The following is a 20,716-nucleotide window of genomic DNA, read 5'->3' on the forward strand; positions in this document are numbered from 1 at the left end:
GTTACACTTTTCCGGATGGGAGGAACAGGTTTATTACAAATAAAGTGTATCATAGCAATGACGCGATGATGGAAATATCTTGAAACATTAACAAGCTCTAGAGAGCAAAGTTCTCCAGATGTTAGTATATCTATGTTTGTTTTGTTTTTGTTTGATATGCATAGGAAATCATGTAAATCTTCCCATGCATATTCTGCACAACTTAATGTAACAAACCAAGTGGGTGGGCCAAGATTTCTTATCATACAACGTACATCTCCATGACATCGGAACCAGTACTCTTTAGTACCAAGCATGTTTGCTAACCGATTTGTAATACTTGATTGTGGAACCCCATCTTTTTCTTGCACTTTTTGTAGTAATTGCATAGCTGACTTATTTTGAAAAAGTGTACCTTATTTCAATGTGTGTGCAACTCTGTAAGGTATAGTTGCTTGTTCACTTTAAAAAAATAGGTGGAATATGTATTCCACATTTTGTCTAAATCTGGGATCTTCAGAATACATTTCTAACGAGCGGTATTCTGATGCTGTCATCTGAGTGGGTCTATCATTGTACCTTCCTCCTTTCCTATTAGGAAAGTGTAGAGGAAAAGCACCCGCTTCTATACTTTTTTCCCATATGCTGATTGGTGATCCTTTGGTTTGTCGCATTTGGTATGTTTCTAGTGCATCATCTACCGCTTCTTTAGAGTGTAATGGATGAATTGTGTAATGGTCTAAAATATTGGATACTGTAGCAGGATCTAGAAGTTCAGATTTACCAGTTTCTGGTGACTCTTGAATTATTTCAGTTGTTTCCCTTAGGTTTTCTTCAATATTAATTTCTTTCTAGTATTTGTTATTGTCTTTTAGATATTGCAATTCTTGTCTAACTTGGTTAGTCTACAAGTTGTTGCCAAATTATTTTGTCTTTTGTAGGTACACCATTTACTAAGACAATTAAAGATTGATCTATTGGATTTTGCACTCCCAGAGTGTGTACATTTTCTTTCAGATCTAATGGTAAATAAACTACTTTGCCACAAATGCCTTTCACTAATTCTAATCGAAGTAATTTTGCTGTTTTTGGTTGAAGGCGTATTATTGCTTGAAATGGACGCACTGTTTGAATTATGATGCTCTCATATAAATTGAGTTGTTGCAAGGGTTTTGGTAGTGTGAATAATACCAGGTTATTTGTGATAGCACGTGAAGGAGTTTGGTTGTTGTCATGTTTTGCAGTGCAGCAACTGCAAAGTATTAAGGGGTCATTTATTTTGTATTTGTTTTCTGCTATAAGGTAGAGAGCTCATTCAAACTATTTGGAATCTTCATTGTCTTCTATTTTGTATGTTATGTCTACAGATTTTTGTGCTATTTTTATAAAAAGTTCTGCGGCAACACACACACACATGGTTTGGTACTTCAGCGGATGTACTTTTAAATTTTAGTATTTCTTCTTTGTATGTGTGTAGTAGAAGGTTGCCATTTGTAGAATTGTTCCTAGTGTGTTGTAAAGCTATTTCATTTTGTAAGTGGCTTTCACTTCCAAAATAATTTCCCTGGAAATGCTCTATTTCTTCGAGTAGGTCTTTGGCTGTACCATGTACACGATTGTTATTTAAATTGCCTAATGCTAAAGCTGGACTTTTAACATAGTACAGTTATGGACTAGATTTCTTATAGTTGAATGATGTGTTGATATCATTTTGATATGAAGGAAAGTGCTTTTGCAATTAGGTCTTGAAATGCAGGCTAATGAATGTCCTTGTAGTCCTGTGTATTTGCGCACTGGACAGGTATCCATATTTTATAGTAGTTTTATTTTGAATTTGTCTTTGCCTTTTACATACTGATTGAGGAACTGGCGTAAAGATTTGAAAGATTTTTTGTCAATGTCACACATTGACGTGCACAGCCATTTGCACACTGGACGTTTTGGTTCAGTCAGTTGGAGAGGTGTTACTGAGTTTTCTGGGGATATTTTTGTAAGCAGTGTTTCTTGTTCCATTATGGTATTATTACGTTTTTCAAACCCTCATCCACTGCTATGTATGGCAATTGTGTTTGTTTGCTTATGTTTGTATGCTTCTTCATTGAAATATGGTTCTGTGCATGCTGTGTGACTCCATTCACCTCCACAGATGTTTAAGAAGTTATTTTTGTTGACATTGTGTTTATTGAGAAGTCTTTTTTGTACTTTAGTTGGTAGTTTTGTTAGTGGTTTCACTCTGTTTGACACTAAAATAAATCCTTTTGAGAAAGATTGCACTGTATATGAGAGCTTCTAAGATTAATTTTCTATGGTAGGTTTTAAGGGTTATGCATGATTTCTCTCCTGTTTTTATAAGATTCTGAAGGACTCTGTGGCAGAACATTTTTTGTAAAATACTTTTTTTGGTATGGTTACTTGCCACTACATCAAGATTTATAGGAGCAGTGTTAGCAGTAGTGGTAGCTGAATTTTTGTTAATCACTTTGTTTCGTTTTACATTTTGAAAGAGGATGCAAAGTTTTTTCCTGGAAGCTTGTTATGTTTCGCTTAATGACTCTATTAGATCTTTTGTTTGAACTTTTTCTACAAATTCTGTGAGAGATGGATGCTTATTTTGGACACTTTTATTTTGATGTGCTCTACTTCTGTGTTGCTTTCTACGGACTTGCTTTTTGGTAGGAATTCTTTGGGGTCTGTTGGAAAAAAAGAAAGTATGGTGTAAGCGATATTCAATCAACACTACAGCTAAGTCAATGCCTATTCTGGGATGCTGAGGAAAAGCCTTATTGATGTATTCTTATGTCCAGTTCAGTACTCTGGATGACAACCCTTGTATAACACCCCCCTCTTAGAATCCCCCTGACCCCACTGAGCCAAGAAGCAGGTTTGTTTTGCAAATTTAAAAGGTGTATTTGGACAATTCAACAATATCTATCTATCACACTTTATAAATAAATTGATAACTGATATCACACTTCAGAATATGACCGTGATCAACAATGGATAATGTTACAGGGGTACACTGATTTGGTTACTTAGGAGTAGTGTAGAGGATGAGGTAGCTGAAAATGCTTGATGGTTTCAAGGAAATGCAAGGTGGAATAAAATGCAGTACAGAAATAACTTGTTATGATTTTAGCAAAAGGTAATATGGTCACTTTTTCTTTTGACAATTCACTCCCCACCTATGCAATACAAGAAATGGAAGGAGAGCACACAGTCTTCAAGAATCCCAACAAATCACACTTTATAATGCAATACACAGTTGCAGTTCCCCCAGCAAGCTTAGAGAAAACAGGGATGAGTTTTAAACACAGGCAAATTACTTTAATGTGGTTTGCAAGGAAGTGAAAAGGTGCTAAAATTGCTTTTAATTCCCTCTAGAGGTTCAGGGTGAGTGAGAGATGCTTGTTGGTATTAGTTCAGGCTCACTTTAGCAATGCTCTATGAGTCATTACCAGGTTGCAAACGGATTTTAACAAAGGAAAGAATGGAGCTGCTATTTTGACAAGTGGAGAAATTGAGCCAAATCGCAAATCGTTGTAAATTTTGTGAGTGCGTAAATCGCGAGTAGATTCTCAGCTTTCGGAGGAAAGTTAAATCTCGTTCCTAGGACAAACGGTTCCAGAGATACGGACGATTTAATAAAGGTAGATTTTCGGATTTAAAGTAAAACTCAAAATGACAGGTGACAGCTTGCAGCTTTAGAATGACAGATGACAGCTCGCAGCTTTAAAATGACAGATGACACGGTTTCTAGGAGGCTGTTCTAATTAGGTTAAAATAGTTTTGATTAGATTATTTTAACTAAGAGATTGGGTTCTGCACATTTCTGGTAGGTACTCACAATATAAATTTGAACTAGGCCTCGTCACGGATCTGGTCAACACGTCCGGCGGCGGTTCTCTGTGCTCGGCGGGTCAATCGGGCACTGGTTCTGCTCACAGTGATCCAGATCTCTGGTTCTGCTCACAGCATCCTGGGTCTGGTCTGCGGTTCCGGAAAAAGTTCTTGGCAAAGAATTCAAACAGCTTTCCCGGCTGTTGAATAGTTTGGTTAGGTTTGCTGGATTCTGAAGGCCTGCTGAGAATACTTTTGCTTGCAGTGGGCCTTCTAGGTTCAAAGTTCTGTAGTCTATGTTTAGCTTGGAAGTCTAAGTGTTGGATCTCTGGATGTGAAGTCGTCGGTCAGCATGCTCCGCAGCAAATGGAATTGAATGTGTGGAATTGACACCTGTCCCAGCAGTCTCTTTTTATGTGTTTTAAAAAGTGGGTGGAGAGGCTAGCATCACTAAGCCTGCCCCTCTCTTGATTTGATAGGTCAATAGATTCTTTGGTCCCTGATTTTGGAAGGGATAGTGTGTCAGAGTGATGTCATTTTTATGACCTGCAGAAATGACACTCCCCTGGTCAAAGTGCACACAAATCTATTCCTGATCCAAATACATATTTCCCAGGTACACAGTTGTTTGACATCACATACACACATCATATATTACTAAAGATAGTCCCTGTCCCGACTCTGGCGTTTCTAGGAGCTTGCATTCAAAAATGGCAACTTATTTTCGATTTTAGTGGGTTTTGCAACATTGGTTTTTCATCAAAAATTATACAAAGGTACATTTCCCTTCCACATATATCCCAGTAACTTTCCATGTCTCTAGCTTAAATACAGTGTCTACAATAATCATAAATAGCGGGGTTTTGCCCCAGAACATGGTACAAATCGGAGTTTGGACTCAAATCGTGAGGGCATTTTCCATACTAAGACTCTCAAAGTTGTACATTCCTGTCATTTGGTTACAATAAGTTATCACTGTTTCTATAAAATATATATTTGTTGCAATTCAACTCCCCAAAGTGTTTAGGTCTGCCTCCAGAAGTCTGGGTGGGTCAGTGATCACATGTCTCTCCTTGCTGGCAGAAGGCTGTTGACAGGAAACACTCAAAATTAACATACCCCATTCAACAGAAAGGGGCTATTGTCTCTCTCCTCCAGGCTGAAGGGGAAACCCCCTCCCTCTCACTCAGAAGGGCCATGTGATATCCTGCCTCCTGTGGTGAGTCTCTGGGGTGTTAAGAGTTCTCAGCCTCTTGGCCTCTGGGAACAGCAGGTGGCTAAGATTTTTTAATTAACCAACAGGCCTTTGAAGTCCAGTTGGCTCAGGTCCCTTTGTCAGCCAGTTCTCCTGTCAGAGTTTAGACCGCTAGCGCCGCCTTGGGGAATTTGTCCGTACTGCATCCATTTTTGGGATCTGTCTTGAATTACTGCATTTCAATAGAGTGGTCTTTTGCATGATAGAATAGGACCCTTGCTTAACATTGTTTTGATGGCATCCTTACAGTAGAGTGGTGATGTGGAACCCCCCACAAGAAGGTTGTATCTTTGGAGAGGTCTTGTGCCAACTGCGCAGTTCTCCTGGATTCTGGCGCACATGTGGGCTTTTTGGCCATCTTGGATTTTCTAAGCCCACAGCACCAAATGTTGCAGCTAATGACTCAAACGTGTGTCAATACACCTGACAATGGGATGGGCTGTTCAGCAATGTATGTGTGCTGTGTGCATGAATGTCTGAGTATGATGGTAAGGATGTTTGTGGAGGTGTCTAATTGTGCAATGGGCTGCTTCAACTAGTTGGGAAGTCTATTATTGTATTTGTTTGTTACTATACGGGGGTTCAGATGACAATACAAAGTAAGCTAGTGGTGAGGAGAAGCACTCATATTAAATCTAATGGTATAGCATTGAAACAGTTCTTTGTTCTGCAATACTAATATTCTAAGGGCTGATTTATGGAATTTGTGCGCCGAAAAATGTGGATTTGTGTGCCATTCTGTCCGCAAATTCCCGTTTAACAAATGGGAATTTGTAGGCAGAATGGTGCACAAATCCCCATTTCTAGGCGCACAAATTCCATGAATCAACCCCACAGTGTGTTTGAGTAACAGAACATTATGGTAGTATTGTACTTACTTTTTTTGTTTGGAATGAGCAGGTTTCTTCTGAGTTGTTGTTTGTACTTCAGATGCTGCTGCTTTTCAGGAGAGTGGTCTTCACTGCAATTGTAAAAGAAAGAAGTTAGTAATTTTCTGTGTTTATAGCACTGTTGTTAATTTAGACATTGATTGTTATGTTTTTGCAGTAGTATTGTTGTTTGATAACTGAACATACTGTGTGCATGCAGTTTCCTTTGACTATTTGCAGCCTTTATATTTTACTTACAATCTGTTAGTTCAACATGCTTTGCAAATGAGTATAATACTAAGCGTATGCAACTCACTTGGTTTCTTAAGGTTGTCTTATTGGATGTTAGGAGATAGAAGAAATAATCATATGCTTATTTTGCTATTTTTATAGGGTAAATGGCAGAAACTGTATAGAAAAGCATAGAATGTATGCATTTGTGAAGGTGTGGGTAATAAAGCAGAAGGATGTGATGTACAGGCAGTGGTGTTATTTCAGCTAGGAGCTTTTTAATGATAGTGTCTATCTGTGTGAGTGTATAAAGATGCATGAACTTATCTTGGCTGTGTGTAATTTTATAATACACTACTAAGTGTTTTTTTTACAATTATACTGTTATTTCTCCCATCTCTTAATATTAAATTATACTTTTTTTTAGATAGCTGTGTGTGTAAAAAAAATTAGATAACAGACAGGTTTGGAAGTGACAGTTGATTATAGCAGATGTGAAAAATAACAGCAAGTTCATTCTATAGGTTATACAGGTTAAGTGGCAGTTACTCTGTGTATATGCATTTATAAGAGTTGTACATGTACTGTGCATAAAATATGAATACCTGTAGTTTGTATTCATGCATGTGGATATGCATGCAGCTGCAAGTAGAAATCTTGGAGACTTGTACAGTAGTTTTTGTAGTAGGTGCTTTCCATTGATATGAGACTTGTACTCAGAGAGATCAACAGTACATTTGAAGTATGAATTATGATGATGGAGTTAGATGTAGAAGTCGTGGTTGTGATTGGTGTATGGTTGTGTGACTGCTTAGCTGTATCCAATGAGGGAATGGCACAGAGAATGAAGTAGAAATGGTAGAAGGTCTGTCTAAGAGTTACGCACGCCGCGGACACCGCCGCTGTCTGCAGATAGGGGGTGTTACATCCAGGGTTTTCCAGAAAATCCAGCATGGACAGGGGACTGTAGGGATTAGCAAATCAGGTGTTGAGGCTTTAGATTTGTGTTGAAAGAGGCTGTGTGTAGTGAAGATGGCAGAGGTGGAGAAAGTCAGGGTGTTGTTGGTTTGAGATATGTTTGCACATGGCTTACAGCAGTATGCTCAATGCAGTAATGTGGCAAACAATTTTGATGTTAAAGGCGTGGAGGTGGTGTGGAACACTGTGCCTGATTGCAATGTACTGGAATTGTACAAGTTTGTGAAGATATGGGTAGGATGAACAGTCCCCATTTGGTAGTTTTGCACTGTGGTGCTTTGCATTTGGGCTATGTCAGTGTCCCTACGTTGTTGGCAGATTTGGAACACATGGTTCAAGCAGTAATGAACGTCCTTCCAAAGGCCAAAGTTATTTGTTCTGGTTTAGTACATAGGGCAATATGGGAAAATATTTCTGTTTTTTGTCCTCAGCAAAAGATTGCTAGGTTTTCAATCAACCGAGGCATGTTTGCTTTCATGCTTAGAGCTGGTATGTTCTTCGGTAATAATGAGAATATTGATTCCAGTAATGCTGTTTATTTTAAAGAAGATGGCATTTCTTTATCGTTTATGGGAAATGCCATGCTGTTTTGGAATGTAAGGGTTTCTTTGGAGAAGCTTATGTGAACATTTAGGAGTAAAGCAAGAAAAGAAAATACAAAATACAGGTGCCTGTCAAGCATCTGCAAAAAAAACCCCAAAAGATGGCTCTTTTCAGAGCCAACCTCAAAGGGGAAATGGGGCACACTATTTAAATTTAAGTTCATCACGCTCAGATTTTCGATATGTCCGCGGACAAGGCGGTTGTCTGCGGACACCGCGTATTACATACTGTCATGCCTGTGCCACTGGCGCACACATTGGCGACCATCATGGACTATTTGGTACTCATGTATCTTCATAATACTCTTTGAACTGCCCCTATTCACACTTTGGTCCTTAATTTCCATTAGCACAACTTTGGTACTTTCTTATTTAATTCAGCTAACTACATGTACCATAATGCACCTTGCTACAGTTATCAATTCCTGGCTATTCCCATTCATCAGTATTAGAACCACAATCCCCAGAAACCCTAGTGATCAGTGCTGCTTCCACCATCTCAGGACCAGAGAGGGAGGAGGCAGATTACCTTCAGGTGTGCTGCTCCAGGTGCTGCCAATTAGCCTGCCTCTGTCCAGGGCAGGGCTATATTTAAGCAGCTACATGCAGGAGCTCAGTCTCTTGCATCAAGAGTTCTCCCAGCCCCTTTTTGCCTTGTGCCACGAATTGTATGCTGTTCCTGTTGTTGCATTATCCTGCTTCTGATCCAGTGCCCTTTGCCGGCTCCTCTGGGCTCCCTGCCTTGCAGCCTGCTACACTCCTCTGCCTTCAGCCCTAGTCCTCTGGGCTCCCTGCCTCGCTGCCCTGCTCCTCTGTGCTCCCTGTCTTGTCGCCTGCTACACTTCTCTGCCTTAGCCCTAGTCCTCTGGGCTCCCTGCCTCGCTGCCCTGCTCCTCTGGGCTCCCTGCCTTGCAGCCTTCTACACTCCTCTGCCTTCAGCCCTAGTCCTCTGGGCTCCCTGCCTCTCTGTCCTGCTCCTGTGGACTCCCTGCCTTGCAGCCTACTACGGTCCTCTGCAGTCCACTACAGTTTGCCTCAGCCTACTACAGCTCTCTGTCCTGCTCCTCTGGACTCCCTGCCTTGCAGCCTACTACAGTCCTCTGCAGTCCACTACAGTTTTCCTTCACCTTGTGCCATCCGTTTCATCAGCCCTGGCTCCTTGTTTGCAACCCCCTGTTCTTGATCCCTTCCTTCTCTTCCTTGAGTCTTCTGTCCTCCCCTTAGGTTATCCATTTCAGTTATACTGTTGTACTATTCCGTGTACAGTTTCCGGTCACCATTTCCTACAGTTAGATACGAGATTTCTACCCTTCCTTTCTTCCAGATCCTGTTCTTAATCTTGTTCTCTTTGACTTCCTTCCTTCCTGCATACACCCCAAGAGGGAATCCAGTTTGTTTGTACCTTTGTAATTCTTGCCCCTTTTTTGTTCACAGCTACTGTTGCCAATTCTTCTTTCTGGTTGAGCTTCCTGCTGTGTGTGCTTATCTGATACATACAGGGATTTTGGGGTGGAGAGGCATGCAAATGAGAATAAGTAGATCAAGGGATTGGTCAATAAAGTTTACTGGGGGTGTTGTGTAAGGAGAGAGTTTGTCAGAAAATCTTTTTCCTTAGAGAAGAACAGATAGCTATGGCTTTGTGTTTCAGAAAACAGATTATCTGGATTTTGGGAGACTCATGGATACATTGGTTGGAGGTGCATGCAGAACGCTGTGGAGTAGCTGCACATCTTGCATTCCCTCATTTGGAAACGCACTGTCATGGAGTGCGTGGAATGAAGTGGCTGGACTTGGTACCCCTCTGTGCTACTTTGGAGACACAGCATCATCCAGACATAATTATAATTCATTGTGGAGGGAACAGTTTAGGATATGTGTCTGAAATTTCTTTGCAATTTGCAATGAAAGAAGGACTTGGGAAGGTCATGGACATGTTTCCAAATTCCCAAGTATTTTTTCTCGTATTGCGCAGAGACAAATGTGGCTGCGTTCTTCTTCATTTGGTCCACAAATGGAGAAATCGACGCGCAATGTCAATAAGGCTGTTTGTGCCTTTTTAAGAGATTTTGGCATGTCCTCTTTTCACAATGAAAATATTATGTTTTGTACCACATACATTTTTCACAGAGATGGAATCCATCTTACTTATGCTGTCAATCAGATTTTTCTGAGAAATGTACAAAATGCATTGCAACCTTTTTTGGAATTAAAGCAATCCATTTTGCAGTAGATGTTGACCTTTTGAAGTTTTTCAAACACAAAAAAACACCACCAAAAGGCTCTTTTCAGAGCCACCACTTCCTCCCAAAGTGCAGTGGTTATGATAGAGCAGCATCCCCAAAAATAAATGTCTGCAAACTGTCTGCCGGGCCCAGCACTATTTATTTGTCACTTCTATTTTTAAACTGGGAAAGGTGGCTCTGAAAAGAGCCTTTTTTGGAGGGGGGTGTTGTTTTATATTTTATTTTAAACACAACACACAAGGGAAGGAGGAGAAAAGAGGGTAAGGAAGGAACACCAACCACAGGGATAAGAAAGGGCAGGTGGAGAGAGGAAGATGTAGGGTGGGCCTTATTCAGGTAGTGGGCAGACCTTCTCGTGCTCCTGGACCGCAGTCTCGAAAGCAATCTGAAGATTCTCCCCCCTGCAGAGTACTGTATCGCAGTACATACACAGCATTGTGACCCTCAAAAGGTAAGGGTCAACAGCATCATGAATGACCTGTGAGGCAGCTGGAGGGATGCACTGTCCCACAGGAGTGTCTCTTGTGGTGACAGGAACGGAAACAGAGGATGTTGTAGAGGAACTCAACCTACTACTTTTATTACAAGGTACAACCTTGCAAATAGCCCCACTGTGGAACGACCTTAGGGGTCGCTTCATTGATGTCATACCAAAGCTGTACAAACCAGGCCTCCCAAGACTCAGCACCATGTGGCATTGATTGCAGGTGACCTTATATGCACATGCTTTTGGCACTCCACCAAGAATGGTAAACAACCGCCACGCCCAAGACTCTCGGCAAGTGCTGGTAGTAGGAACTTCCACTACCTCATCCTCTTCATCCGTCTCCTCTACATCCTCATGCCTGTTCCCCTCTGCAGACCCTTGGGGAGGTGGTGGTGGTGAAGGGGGTGGGGGTGGTGCTGAGGCAGAAGTAGCACCAGCTGGAGCAGCAGCAACCATGGATGACATCAGGTTAGATGATGGAAAAGCAGCAAGAGCTGCAAAAGTCGAAAAAGCAAGTCAATCTGCATTAGTAGAAAGACAGAAAGAGTATGAGCTCTGGGGTGTGGCCTTATATAGGGGTGCAGGTGCGCGTTTGGACAGATAGAACACCAAAGAAATGCTCAATAAGTTCCAAAAAGTATGTAGATCAGCAGGGACATTCTCTGGGATATGTGCAATGGTGAACTTGTACTGTAAAATACTTTGGATTGTCCAAAAAAGTACTTTTGAAATGTTCAGGGACCCGGACAGTGTCCATAAATCAGAATACACGCTCAGTGTGGGTGCGGTCACATGATGACGTTGCAGAAACATTCGTGAAGGGGACGGCTATCCGCAGGACACCAAATGTGCACGGACGGTTTTGCGCATGCACGCGGGTGTTCTACGGACAGTATTGGGGTCCTCAAACTAATTAAGTGTGACACACGTGCGACAGACAGTTACGGCAGGCGCGATGTTTGTAGGACTTATGGGTGGGGTGTGCATGTGTGTAGATGTTCTACGGACAGTACAGACACTCCCATTTTAATTACAAACAGGTATTGTGTCCTTAGGACACCTCCATTTTGGTTAATTACGGACATCCCAGACATCCAGTGTGTTCTAAGAACAGTTCTATCTTGATTGCGGACAGTACGGACAGGTTTAGTGTCCTTAGGACACCTCCATTTTCATTAATTGTGGACATCCCGGACACCGAGTGTGTTCTAAGAACAGTTCCATCTTGATTTCAGACAGTACGTACAGGTATAATGTCCTTAGGACACTGTCATTTTGACTAATTTCAGACATCCCGGACATCGAGTGTGTTCTAAGAACAGTTCCATCTTGATTGCGGACAGTACGGACAGGTATAGTGTCCTTAGGACACCTCCATTTTGGTTAATTGCGGACATTCCGGACACCCGCGCTGTCCACGGACATCCCAACTGCTTTTTTAAAAAAGAAAGACAAAGAGGACTGAATTAAAACACACATAATAATGTTTTTATTATATACAAATATAACATTTATGAAAGAGAGGGGGAAGCAGAAACTGACACAAATACATGGGAATTAGGGGTTTGGAGATGATGGATGGGAGGGGATGGGAGTTTCATCATAACGCTTTTCTTGGCACTGATGGTTTGGGGATAGTTGACTGAGACATGGAGAGGGGGAACTGGTACATGCGGGGCAATGATATTAATTGTTTTTCTTTTATGTGGTCCTCCACAAAATGTTTCAAAAGATTGAAATTTTCCATAAGCATATCCATTTTGTGTTCAATGCGCTGCAGAGCATTTTCTAATGTCTCGTTTGCTATATTATTTTCACTGCTTGTATGGCCTGTTAAAAAAAAATGTTAAGTACACATAAAGTAATGATTATTACTTTGCTTATATAGAGAAGTGTGTACCATTAGTATCATTGTCTTCACTCATTTCATTATGTGGGAATTTTTCTTTAAGCCATTCCAAAGTACTGGACATTTCTGTGTAAAAACAAATGTCTGCTGTTGCTTCTTGCTGTGCAATTTCTGTTAGGTAATTATGTTGGAGGCATACTTTTTTGTTTTGGTATATTCCATTTTAGTACATATGCTATTTAAATGAACGGTTGATGTGTTACAAATATAGGTTCCCATTATTATTACATATAATGAGTTCATGTGCTGTTTTGTGAACTTGTTCATTGTTTATATGGCATGATAGGACAATCTAAGATACCCCCTGAGTTTTGGGTAGTTTTGATGTTTTCCGCAGCCATCCACGGACAAACGAACAGTCCGCGGACATCAGTATATTCTATGTTACATGTATATAAAGTAAGGGAATGCTAGTAAACATCTTTGAAATTCCCAATATATATATGCATATTCAGTAAAAAAAAAAAATTATAAAGGGATGTTATGGTTAAGTTGTGCTATTAAAAACCTATGAAATTCAGTAAAAAAAACTTTGTTAAAGGGACGTTATGGTTCCAAGTAAAACCGAAAACCCCTGAAATTCGCTAGTTATGCTAAGCTAAGCAACCATAACTTGCGCCACCACTGTGCATTGCTAAGACTAACACACAGGACATCAAAGATGACATCACAAATGTCATTGATGACATCACTGATGACATCACATGTGCATTTACTTTTCATGAAAAGCTGTACAAGGGATTCATATTATTATGTTGAAAAAAAAGTCTCAAGGATCATTGGAATAGATGTCATGAGCTATGTAGTGCATTAAGTAATGCATTGATATCAATAGCATTCTATTATGAAGTTCTTTACAGTATAATAAGCTACTCATGTATAAACATAAGCATTGTGTGCAGAATACATAATGGAGGCGCAATATTCATAATCTTCCCATGTTGACTAGTGAAATGATAAATGCTTTCTTATTAGAGTTGTGTGTACTGTGCAACATGTAATAAGTAGCTAATAAAAGCCACTTACAATATAATTTCATTATTACATACAAAACACAAAGACACAACAACACATACAAATATGAGTATATACAGGGAAAGTGAAGTATGCAAAAAAGCAGCAGAAGAACCTGAAAGTGTTCATAACCTAACTGATTATCTTTATGCACAGAAACAATTGTTCTGCTTCAAACCTACTACTTCCCTATGTTAACTATCACATAATGTGAGTGCACCCTAAGGAAAGTAATGTGAATACAAATATGAACATATCTTGAGAAAGTACAGTAATAAAAAAACAGCAGAACAATAGGAAAGTGGTGATAACCTTACTGATTATCTTTATACACACAAAGCATTACTGTTTTCCAAATCTTTGTTTTCCCCCATGTATATGTTTCATATGCTGTGAGTGAACCCCAAATGAATTACTGTAAGAATATATTTGAAGTATAAGTCTACAAATATTGTACTTTTTGATTTTTTTGTTCCTAAATATTACTGGCCAAGATATATCACTAAAGGAAAAAAGAGGAGCCAGGCATGTGATGTCATCAGTGATGTCATCAATGACATTTGTGATGTCATCTTTGATGTTCTGGTGTTAGTCTTAGCAATGCACGCTGGTGGCGCGAGTTATGGTTGCTTGCTTAGCTTACCATAACTAGCAAATTTCAAGGGGTTTTCGGTTTTACTTGGAACCATAAAATCCTTTTAACAAAGTTTTTTTTACTGAATTTCATAGGTTTTTAGTAGCGCAAATTAACCATAATGTCACATTAACAACGTTTTTTTACTGAATACATATATATATATATATATATATATATATATATATATATATATATATATATATATATATATATATATATATGAAATTGGGAGTTTGCCATCAGGTTGGAATCCAACTCCATCTTGGCCAGGGGCACAATCATTCTATTTTCACAATTCCATTTCTTTTTCTGTTGCATTTTGTTGTAATTTCATTAACACTTCATTAACATATTGTTTAATTTGCTGTAGATTGTCTGGGGGTGAGGCAATAATGAGTATATTCTGATCTGGGGCATGAGTGGACCATTCATTGCAATCACGTTGGCCATTGCATTCCCTGGGAAATTAACCCTTTAGAAAAACAATGGGTTTTACACTTACTGCTTCTCAGTAATAAAACACTTTGTAACAACCTTTCAGCATATTCATCATTGTGAATAGGGGTCCCAGTAGAAGTCGGAAAGCCACAGTATCTTCAGAGTGCCAAAAGTGTAAACCACTCCAAAAATGTACTGTCTGTCATTGTAAATGTTTGCATATTTAGCCACATAGATACTTCACTCTGGTGAGGGCAATTAAGTGGGCAATTTCTGCAGAGCAGGGCTGTGGTATTTGGTGAACTTCCTGAACTTACATCGAAGGCATTTCATTTTCCTCACCACCTGATTCCTGAACCACAATGGCATAAGATGAGGAGTGTGACCCTTCATGAGCCAACCGTAAACAACTCCCATCACAGAACACAACTTCCTTCACAGAACACATGAGGGGCAATGGTATAATACTCGCAGTGAAGTCAGGGCTGGGTGTAGAGAAAGTGTGAATAACATCAGAACAGTAAAGATCATCAAACGTAATAAAGTGAATGAGAGACCAAAAAAGAGATATTAAACAGTTGACACCTCTCAAGAATCACAGTACAGTGTAACAGAGTGTCCTCATATCTGAGGCATATGGCAGTGGAGAGATGCTGTGGCTTGCTCTTTGGTAATAGTTCATGAATAGAATAAACCACAAAGCCAATCATTGTTCCTCCCAGCACTATGTTATGTGCTTCCTGGATGAGCAGTACTCTGGCGGCAGCCGCTCTTAAACATGGTGGCAATGCGGCAGCAACCAGGTCTAAATGTGTACTGTAATACGCAACTGATCTGACTGAGTTCCTGTGTTTCTGAGTGAAGACCCCTGAAGCTCCTCCTTTCCTTTCATTTGCATAGAGCACATAGTCTGTGTCATAATCAGGTTTCCTGAGTGCAAGGGCTCCATAGATTCCTTTTCACCTCATTAAAAGCATCAGTCATTTCCTTTCTCCATTGTATCCTCTAATTCTCACCCTTGTGAGTAGAAGTTTGTAAAGGCTAATATCAAGAAATACCAATAAATCCTCTCATGTGTGTCTGTGTTTCTGGGCCCGTAATGTTCATTATAACATGTAAGCAGTCTGGGTGATGACCCTAAAGACAGATTGTATTATGTGCCCGAGATATTTCACCATTATCTTCCATAATCACAATTTGTCCTTTTATACGTTGTGCCCCGTTTTGGCCAAATATTGCAGTAGTAGCCTACATGTTTATATTACACCTGGAAAGCGAAGGAGGTTGCTAGAAAAAGGAACATGGAATGTGCAGTTGGCAATAGTGGATGTATAAAATAGGATTTTAAGTCAATAAGAATATGTTATATGTTGTATTCCCCAAGCTTGTAGATTGTAAGGTGTCAGGTGGGTTTGAATGTGTTAGACGCGTTGGCACAATATCATGTATGCAGTTTTGAGTGTGCATGTATGTGTGCCCAGATCACTGCGGTGGGAGTGGAGGATGTGATGTGCTTGGAAGATGTCAGTGTGAACACTCTAGCTGGTTGGAGAGAATCGATTATTAGTCCATAGTGAAATGCAGAAATGTGCACTGAAGTAAAGAGGGACATTATTCATTGCTGTTTGACACTGTTGCTACTGGAACCTGACCCCTGTGCTAGGGAGGAGACCTTCTGTGGCATTCATAAAGCATGGCGGCGTGGCATTAGAGTGTATCTGGTTTGTGAAGCTATCTGAGTAAATTGGAGCTGGACAGGAAAGTGAATTGCTGAGAAATACTGTGCTCTAGGTTAACCTGAATGGAAGTCGCACGTGTGAGCAGTCATTCTTCACTTGTTGACCATGGGATTAGAGATAAAGCAATAAAGGGGTGTCACAGCAGGCAAAGTAGCTCCCCAGTATCCGTGTTGTTAGGAGATATCACAGAGCATCCACGTGTGAGGTTTCCCCAACAGATTCCTGTTCCAGAAATGATCAGAGCCTTTATGTGGAAAAGAAAAACCTGTTAAAACTATGCACATATGTGATGTAATACACACAACCATGTGTCAACTTGAGAAATTGATTGAATAGTCCATATTAGAAAGGACTGCACACTGGGCCAATTAAGCAAAATAAACAGGATCTTCGAAGGAGGCTCATCAAAGCAACCATAGCAAGCCAGAATGGATTGTAGCAGTTACTGTATGCACACTCGGTGAAGTTTGGGTGTTCAAGTGAAGAATTTAAAAAAAAAGAGACAGACAGAAAGAACATAAGAGACTGCCAGCACATGCAACAAGAGGAATAGACTGACTTGTTATAATGAGCTTGTTTTGGCTCCAGCAAAAGACACATTTGCCAGCCATCCATCCCATCCAGGTTGGGAGAAAGGAAAAAGGTAGAAGGCATCATTTGTTTTTACAATTTAACAGCATAACGTGTCTGTGTAAGGTGGGCTGATTGAATCAAATTAAATTGGATTTGATAAGGGATTTTTATGATACTGGGGAAACTGATATAGCAGCTCAAACACAGATTATGTTAACTGATAGGCATAGGAACTTAATGGGGTAAGGTTCCAATGAAAATGAGGACACGTTTGTACAGTTGTTGATACAGGGAAGAGTTAATACAGAGAAACACATGCAAGTTACCAAAGTGACAAGCCCGAGTTTACCAACGGGGTTGATAACACCTTGGCTTCTGGTAATGAGGCAATTTGCCCATGTTTCATGTGAACAGTTTACAGAGATATCAAAGTCGACATTGACAACTGAATTCAAAATGGCTATCGATGAAACATTGTTTGTCAGATCGGCTGAGCACATCAGTGATTCAAGACATCACTACTGGTGGGATGTTTATAGGGGATGGTTACATTTGTCAACAAAACTAATACATGCTGTATTTCACCCTTTTCTAGGGTTATTCATGTGTTTTGCTATACTGCTCGTGCTTATTGTGTATTTTGTATACACGTTATGAAATTGATTTAGAAATGTATAATCTGAATGATGTCCTCACAGGCCTTTATGCTCACACGTGTTCATCAAAGGGTGATGTGTAACTACTTATTAGTTTATCCTAATATAAATCTGTTCATGGATATTCTGCCATTACATGGCAGAATATTTCAACGAAGCCCATTACATTGCTTATGTTTTAACACATTTTTCTGCAATGTAGATGGGGATTGGGTGAGGGTATTAATGTGGGGGCGGGGGGCTGCGGGGGTTCTCCACCCGTATTGATTAGTGGTCAAATGTGTTAAAAGAATGAATGTAGTGGGTTTCGAGGAAATATTCTCAAAGAAATCACGTAGATCCTGTTCGTGCATGAGAAGGATACGTTTGCAACTGATTTGCTCGCTCACATGCATTCATTAAAATGTGAGAGGAGAGCATATGGGAGCAGGCATTTCATGATTTTAAGTGTTAAGAACATTGAACCCTTATCTTCTCTCCGCTCAGGTGGTAAAGGCAGATTTCTATGTCTGGAATGCTTCTAGTGTGAAGCTGGGACAATTGGTATTCATGCAGTGTGTTCTTTTCATGTTCTAGTTTGCGTGGGATAAAGTGATAACAACCTGGGAACCATTAGGATGTTTTACTGCTGCATTTTTCCAGCCTAAGAGTGTTTTTGTTAATCGACAAGTCCTTGTACCTTCGAGTGCGTATACAGTAGGGGACGTTGTTTTGTAAATGTTGCTTATTGACAGCGGTCAAATAAAAGTATTAATCAGTGCACCTTGGACATACCTGAAGGGGACCCTCTGGGCTGGGGCAGGTTTGGCTCATGGGAGGCCAGGCCTGCATTTGGGCTCACCCACTCTTTGGGTGTGTTACCTGGGTGGGAAGTTCCCTTCAAGGTCAGAAATAACATGTCAGTGAGACACGCGTAGCAAATATTTATTTCATTTTCCCCTTTTTGTTTCCATTTATTCATGCTTATAATAAAATAGTGTAATCATCACGGAGTGTGTGTCTGGGCGTTTGTTCAGAATATCATCACAGTGAAAATTTCAAACACAACAATTCTGCAAGGTAGATATAGGTATGGTCAATGCAGGCTAGATATTTGGATATCAATGGATATATAGTGCATTTCTTGGCCATTAGATTCCCCTGCGTATCAACAAAGGAGGTAGCTTTCACCCTGCTGGTGTATATGTGTTGTAAGAGAATATGTGTTTCTGGTGAAACCCTGTATGCAAGATCTTCATGTATTCAAGACCTGTAGGTCTGGGGACAGAATGCATTCTATTGTGGATGCATGTGAGAGCTATGTGTGTCTGAAGCCTCAGTGCGTTTAGTGGATTCAGTGAATGATCAGGCTACGTGTTTGTTTGTCTGCTGACACTGTATGTATGTTGTATGTGTGGTCCTCCTGTGGAATGAGTGCCTGATGACATGGTCAATTATGGCGATACAGTGAGTCTTTCAACATGGATTTTGGGTCGGTCACATGGTGTGCAGTGTTCCCTCTACCCCAGCTATGGTGGTGGTGGCTTCATGGGTAATGTGTGTCTCATTGGAAGGTTGTCTGGGTGGACAGGACTTCAGTTGCACCTGTAGGCTGGGTACAACATCACGCTTATGGTATGTGTGATGGATCTGGAATCTCCGGCTGCCTAGGTTGGTATGCTGTGCTTTGTATCCATAGTGCAGTTGCAAGTTGGCTGTGGGTTTGAGTGTCATGCTTCTGGATGCCCTGCTGTGTGACCCGAGGGGGGCAGCATATTGCCCAGGTATTGGAATATTTTGTTTTGTCTGCTAGGGGGTCGCTGTTTAGTTGGAGTCTTTGGTGGAGTGGGATTGGATTTTAGTATGTTTGGCTTTGGGCATCTGTGTGAGTGAGAAATATTGCATTTCAAGGTTGCTGTCTTCTAGGATGTTAGCTGTTGCAGATTTGGTTTGTTGTATGCCTGTTTGTCCTGCTTACCATCCAGGATTGTTTTCAGAATGCTGATTCAAGACGCATGAGTGACAGCTCAGGCGAGTGTTGTGTGCATGGTTTGAGTGAGTGTTCTAAGAGAATCAGTTAGGTCTGATCTCTAGTGAATGAGAATGACAAGTGGGTATTATCCATATACATTGTCTAATAGTAACTGGAACCCATAATAAAGTCACCAGGACTTTTCTATAAGAGGCCAATGCATGTCTGGCAATAGGGACCATCACACCTCTTGTCTTTACAGAGTGGTGGCTCATTATAAATATATACCGTTACATTTACTCATAGTCTATGTACACAGGAGACACCACAGGCCACCCTTGTTCACACCAGTTCAGTCCCAACACCATTTCAGAACACTCCTTCAAGACATGAACATTCTACTGTGTTACTATACTGATGTCGATCTATCATTCATGGATGTCTAGCAAGTCAAGACACAGGCCCTCATTACGAGGTCAGTGGTAAAACCCGCCAGTAGGTGGTGGGCTACCGCCGCCCCCGTAACACTATTTCCACCGAATAAATCCCCCCACGGGAATGGGGACACTGAAGCACTGGCACCGTTCCTAATGGTGCTGGTGCTTCAGTGAAAACACTGCTGGTAGGGGCCTGAATTACGAGCAGGTCAGGCATGCCAGGAGTTCCGTGCACCTTCCTGCAAACTCGCAGTTTGGCAGTGCGGAAGGGTGCTGGTTCTTTGCTAGCGGCACCTGTATTTCTGGACTGCCAAACTTAAAATGAGGCCCACAGATATTCAAACCCAAACCACTATACCTCCTTTCCTTACAAACACACAAACTCAAACTCATTTCCCTTAAAGCACATTCAAATTCAGTCACACCAGCTGATTCACACATGCATTCAAACCAGGGTCTTATACCTGGAATGTGCACACCAACCACAATGAACCAATCTTGGGAGGAAACACACAAGGCATTCCGTGTCACGAAGCAAGAGCACACATGCCCAGCTCCGGAGAAGCACAGAGCTATAATACTCCTGCCCTATTGGCACTGTGGTGAAATAAAGACCCGTGAGAGTTGCATTTTATAAGGTCTTCATTTAATGCACAATTTAAGGGAAGTATTCAGAGCAAAATAACAAACTACATATTAAACCAGATGTACGCTTTGCAGTTTTGCAGTTTTCAACACGTCTCTACGTTCATGCAGAAGATGCCACTACCCTTTGAAGAGGTTTGGTAGCTACCTTATTTCCCAAAACAACTACGGTAGTGGATAGTCCCTTCTTCACAGTCGTTTAATTCTTCACTCCAGCTGGTGGGCCTGTTCAGCTG

At 40.7% G+C, this 20,716-nt stretch overlaps 1 protein-coding gene across 1 annotated transcript in view; it reads left to right on the top strand.

Annotated features, from left to right (window-relative positions):
* CDH12 (cadherin 12) overlaps positions 1–20,716 on the top strand; it is a 1,497,293-nt gene that overhangs the window by 328,053 nt on the left and 1,148,524 nt on the right. The gene's annotated exons all lie outside the window — the stretch shown is intronic.

The sequence above is a fragment of the Ambystoma mexicanum genome, chromosome 5p (genome assembly GCF_040938575.1).
Source record: "Ambystoma mexicanum isolate Mex_15411 chromosome 5p, UKY_AmexF1_1, whole genome shotgun sequence".
Classification (NCBI taxonomy): domain Eukaryota; kingdom Metazoa; phylum Chordata; class Amphibia; order Caudata; family Ambystomatidae; genus Ambystoma; species Ambystoma mexicanum.